The 6,343-nt window shown below is 35.1% G+C and overlaps 1 non-coding gene across 1 annotated transcript; it reads right to left on the bottom strand.

Moving 5' to 3' along the window:
* Positions 1 to 3,071: 3,071 nt before the first annotated feature.
* LOC128032204 (small nucleolar RNA R71) lies at positions 3,072 to 3,178 on the bottom strand. The gene has a single exon (XR_008188332.1). It is a non-coding gene; the product is annotated as a small nucleolar RNA R71 (small nucleolar RNA).
* Between the last annotated feature and the right edge of the window lie 3,165 nt (positions 3,179 to 6,343).

The raw sequence follows: 6,343 nt of genomic DNA, 5'->3' as shown, positions 1-6,343 counted from the left end.
CAATATATCAACAACAAACCAAATGGAATCTTTCTTTTTTGGAGTTAACGATAACCCCGTTACAAAGTCCATTGTTACTCGTTCCTATTTCCACACCGAAATCATTACATCCTGTAATAAACCTGATGGAACCTGATGCTCAACTTTCACCTGTTGACATATTAAACATTTAGTCACAAATTCATATATTTCACATTTCATACTTGACCACCAGTACATCTTCAAATAATTATACATTTTCGTACTACCATGGTGAATCAAATAAGTACTGCTATAAGTTTCACACAAAATTTTTCATCTTAAAGATGAATTATCTGGCACACATAAATGATTTCTAAAATATAAATTGGTATCTTCATCAACATTGAACTTAATAGTATGGTCGTCTAACCATTTTCAATCAATTCTCGTTTCAATTGCAATACCGAATCATTTTTCTGTAATTCTCTTACTTACTGCAAAAATGTTGGTCTAACTCTCAACTTAATCAAAATAGAAACATCATGTTCCAAAGTCAATTAGGTATTCAATACTTTTAGGGAAAATAAAGGTTGCTAGCTTAAAGCATCAGCAACAACGTTTCTTTTACAATGATGATAATTAATGATTAAGTCGCAGTCTTTTAGTAATTCAAGCCACCTCTGATGTCTCAGATTTAGTTCCTCCTAAATCATCAAGTATTTTAAGCTTTTATGATCAGTGAAAATATGACATTTTTCACCGTATAGGTAATGTTGCCAAATCTTCAAAGCAAAAATGGCCGCAGCTAACTTAAGGTCAGGTGTCAGATAATTTCTTTCGCATGATTTCAACTGACAAGAGGCATAAGCTATCACTTTTTCATCATGCATAAGTACATAACTAATCTACCGTCATTCAGTGTAGTAGATTAAACTAGTTTTCGCACTTAAGAAGCTTGGATACAAGCATTTGTGTTATATTTTAATTAAGATTCTTTAATTTTGCTTATATCTAATAAAATGTGTGAATTAAGTCTTTTATTGACCTTAAGGGTCAAATGAGGACTAAAGGTGAGCTAACGTACCTTTGTGAGTGTGCAAGAGACCATTAGAAGGCACACTGAATTAATATTGGTCGCTATGTCGCAACATGGATGACTCGATGTCTCAACATAGGAAACAGAATGAAAAAAACTCAAGTTTGCCTTCAATGTCTCGGCATAGACTGAGGGTGTCGTGACATACCCCTGAAGATGGTTGTAGAGGAGCATACTGGTTGCTATGTCGCGACACAAGTCCTGGTCTGTCACGACATCGACTCTGTGACAGAAACTAAACACGAAGCACGAGCATTTTGGTATGCACAATCAAACCTTAAAGCTTAGGAATGTCAGCTAACCTAGGGTTAAGGACGACGACCACCTGAAGGCTATAAATAGACACATTGGTCACCTGTTAGAGACATCATTCCTTTAGCTGAGATTCTCTGTGCAAAATTTAGTTTAGTATTTTTTTTCATTCTTAGGTTTTAGTTTTATTTAGTTGTTCTTGTCGATTTCAAGAGATCTGAACTGTGGAATCATTCAACTCTGTGGGTTGGCGCTTAATCTCAATACAATCAAGCTCTTTCATTTGCTATATCTTGTTGATTTAATTAGCATGCTTTCTTTATACATCGATTATATATTGTTTATGAACGCTATGACGAACTAATCCTTCTATGGGGTATTAATGAGTTGAGGTCAAATTTGTTAATTTTTTTGTAGGGTTACTCAATGGATCAGCTGTTTAGGAAAGGGATAACATGAAACAAACCCTAGGCCTAACATCCCCAAGAAGTCATCAAGGTGGGAATTAACCCGTAATTGGTATTGCCCATCCATGGCACCTTAACCCCAAACCAGTCTGGATTGTGAGGCCGACAGATAAATAGTTCTTGATGACTCATTATGTTAGTGAAAGATCGGAAGATACTACTAGGGTAGTGACTAGTTGATTGACGAGGAAACTCGAAACGACAGTTGATGAAGATTACTGAAGCGAGCTAATCACCCATAATCAGATTTGATTTATTCTTTCTATTTAATCTCTTGAATTTTATCTTTTTATGTTATTTTTTCTTTATTACTATTATTATAAAAACCCTTAAATTACTTTATTTTATATTTTTCATACTATAACTAAATTAAAAGTACTAATTAGATATTTTAGTGTTTAGGTTAAAATTAATCTAGCACTTCCTCCTTTGGGTATGATCCTCGGAGTACTCATTTACTTCATTGTAAAACTATGTTACAACTAAACTCGTATATTTGCGAATGTTGCCTTGTCTTTTTATATTTTTATTATAGTATCCACACTCTAGATGTTAGTACGTTCGAAAGCGATCAAGTTGTTGGCGTGGTTGCCAGGGAGGCAACGTCACTAGGTTAATCTTAATTTTCACACATAATTAGAATAGTTAGGAAAATTTTAATTTATAGATACAATTTTATTAATTTTTACTAACCTTTTCTTTTTGAGTTAGTGTATGACTCGCAATAGGGGCACACATATTGTAGCAACGAACAATCCATAAAGAATAATCTGAAGAAACCACCTTCAGCAGCAGCAGTAGATGCAAGATCTACTACCTGTCATAGGTAACGTACCACGTGAAAATCCACTATTGGACGACGCTAACAAGAATGTCCTAGGAAATCCACCAGCACCACAGTTACCAACAAACGTACATATGGCTCGAAACGAGAGAACCCTAAGGGATTATGCCTTACCAAGCCTGGATATGGTTCAAGAAAGTATAGTAAGGCCGACAATTGCAACTAATAATTTTGAGATAAAATCAAATATGATTCAGATAAACCAGAACAATTTGTAGTTTAGGGCCACAATGACAGATGACCCTAATCAACATTTAAAATGATTTCTCTAACTCTATGATACTTTTAAATATAACGGGGTCACTGATGACCCTATTTGTCTTCGACAGTTCCTCTTCTCCTGGTTTGATAATGCTTTTTTACTAGACCCGCAAGCACCAGGGCCTATCAAGACATGGGATGAACTCGTCAGAAAGTTCTTCCAGAATTTTTTCCTAATCACAAAGCAGTTCAACTAAGAAAAGAGATTGATGTGTTTAGATAGATTGAGGGAGAAAGTTTTTATGAGGCATAGCAACGTTTCAAAATGTTGATTCAAAAATACTCGCAACATAGATTTCCTGAGTGGATACGACTACAGGTATTTTATAATTGGTTAGATGCAAATGCACGATCTAGATTGGACGAAGCAGCAATAGGAGCTCTTATGAACAGAACGTACAAGGATGCGTATGAAATCATTAAGAACATGGCACTAAACTCTTGTTCATGGCTAATTGAACGCTTCACATATGGCCAGAAACCTATTATGGTCAAAGTTATCCAGGATGATGAGAAGTATCAACAAATAGTGCATAAACTTAACAGTATTGAATCTGCTTCTACACCATCTATGCATGGAAGAGATAAGTCATTCTTCCATTATATCAATAATCCTGCAAAAGATATAAACTACATTGGGAATAGGGTTGGAAATCCTTTTTCGAATACATACAATCCCGGTTGGAAGGATCACCCAAACCTAAGATGAGGAGGAAACCAATGAGGAGGTAACAATTCAAATCAAGTCAAAAATACTAATTACCAACCTTCTTATTTGCAGAAACCTCAGGATAGGGCCAACCATACTGACCATACTATATGTGGTCAACAACTGGACTGAATTGAGGGAGAAATGTAGTCAATGAGAACTGATGTCAAACACGTGCAGTCTGAGTGCACCAATTCGACAAGAACGTTGACCAAACTCGAGGATCAAATAAGCTAATTGATGAGCATGATGGGTTACATCAAAAGACAAATTGACACAGGTATTCCCAGCACAAAAGATAATCCACAAAGAGAAGGTAAGGAGCATGTGAAAGCAATTGCACTCTAATCAGGCAAAGTACTGAGTAGCCCAGAAACCACTACTCCGGAGACAATTGCGGAGAAGAATGATGATCCTCAAAAAGTACCCCCTAGATGCAGAAGATGAGCTAGAATTAGAGGTAACCACACTGGCAGCGAAAACAGAGAATGAACTAACTAAAGAGTCTTTCGGTACAAAAATCCCATTCTCTTCAAGACTAGAAGAAGAATAAAAATGGGATGAGGATGAATTTGTAAGTTTCCTAAACCTATTTAAGACATTAAATGTCAACCTACCTTTAATTGAGTTAATTGAAAAGGTTCTCAAGTGCGCTAAGTTTTTAAAAGAGATTATGGCTAGGCGTAAGAAAATTAAGGTAGGTGAACAAGTTACTTTAAATGCTTCCTGTAGTGTGATTATTTCAAGACAGGTAACTCAAAAATTGAAAGACCTGGGAAGCTTTACTATTCCCATAGAGATAGGGAGAATTCATTTTAATAGAGTTTTATGCGATCTAGGAGCTAGTATTAATTTAATGCCTCTATCAATTTTTGAAAAACTCAGGTTAGGGGATCTAAAAACTACTCAAATAACATTACAGTTGGTTGATAGGTCCCTGGTAAGTCTAAAAGGGGCATTGGAAGATTTGTTAGTTAAAGTATGAAGTTTCATTATCACCACAGATTTTGTGGTATTTGATTTTGAAGAAGATCGTGAGATATCGATCTTATTACGAAAACCCTTTTTAGCCACTTCTAGATCCACCATTGATTTAGAAAAGAATGAGTTAACTATGAAAATTAATAATGAGACTGAAACTTTTAAATGTGGCCATCAATCAAATGAGAAAGATAAGAGGAAGTCAGGGGAACAATGTAAAAAATTATTTATTTCTAATGTCCCCGAGTCAAGGGACACACAAGAATAAACAGGTTTAAGGAAAAGGACAAACGGGCACAGGTAGAATGGCACAATGGAAGATGGACCAATACCGACAGAATAGGAAAATCCTCCACTAGTGAATTGATGACAATGTCGGATGAATCCAACAGTAAAACTTAAAAATAGTTGAATCATTGCTTAACTTTTGTAAATTATTGTATATTTAACTAATCACCTAGTTTAGATTTTGACTTTTATTTGATATAGTTTCATCTCTAAACTGAAACATCCATAAATCTGAAATTTTTTCGAAATAGAGTTAGTGTCACGAAATCTCCCCAATGAGTAGCGACGTAGCAGACAGTTTTTTTATACCTCCAAACTGACAGACGTATCGCGACAAAAACCCTTCTATCACGACATTGCTACATTTTCTATAGGGTTGACCCGACCCATTCACATAACCCGGTGACTTACTATTCATTTAACTCAATTTCAACACTTTAAAACCCTATTTTATAACCTAAAAGCATATCTACTTCGAATTAAAACATCTTTTAACCCCTAATCCCTCAAACTCTCTTAAATCTCTCAAAACTTCTTAAACTCTAAACCCTTAATTTCTTAAACATTCTATTTATTCTTCGCAAACTCTTCAACCATATTCGAGGCAACAAGGAATGGAAACATTGCAGGAAAGTAAGGACTTCAAACGAACTTTGACTATATATTAAATGTTAAGGGTTTCTGAACTCAAACTTTTTATTGTTCTCTTGAATTGTTTCCTTAAGATTGAAATATCATGCCTCCTAGGAAAGTTAGGCCAACCATGGAAACGAAGCCATCAATGATTCAAAATCCCTTTATTTTCCAAAATACGAATGTTGAAAAATATTTTAATGAACTTCAAGGAAAAAATTTATCCAAAAGAGGGGATTTGATCCATTCATTATTTTGTGTAAGGAAATATGGCCTTTAGTGCAATATCATAGGTGAGAACGTTTTTGGATGATCCCTAAAAAGACTGTTGTGGTCCCCGTTGTTCAAGAATTTTATGCATCGTTACGAGACCAAGAACCTAGAAACACTGAAGGTCATATGTGGGATATGGTCCTTGTGCAAGGGAAAGAGGTTAGAGTAACCCCACGAATTATTTATGACTTTTATAATGTTCCATACTATGAAAAAGATTTTATTGATGAAACTGATCTGGAATATTTTTGAGACATAGATATGGATAACATTATAAACTTCTTGACTAAAGATAGGGGTGAATGGAAATATCGCGAAGTACCAATATCCCAGTATCCTTTCATCAAGTGATCATGTTTCTTGAGGCTAAAATATGGATCTAATTTTTATGCACAAGAATTGTACATGCTTTAAATGTTTCTAACGTTAATACTTTTAGAGAAGTGTTGCTCCATGCTATTTTGCAGAAAAAGTAGGTATGTATCGGTAAATGGATTCATTAGAAATGAGAAGATGCATTGGTAGCCAAAAGGTGGGAGTCTTCTTTGCCCACCTAGTGACAACATTTTGCAAAAAGG

Source organism: Gossypium raimondii, chromosome 8, assembly GCF_025698545.1.
Source record: "Gossypium raimondii isolate GPD5lz chromosome 8, ASM2569854v1, whole genome shotgun sequence".
Taxonomy (NCBI): domain Eukaryota; kingdom Viridiplantae; phylum Streptophyta; class Magnoliopsida; order Malvales; family Malvaceae; genus Gossypium; species Gossypium raimondii.
Note: the sequence above shows the minus strand (reverse complement) of the source record. Positions and strands in the feature narration are given on the sequence as shown.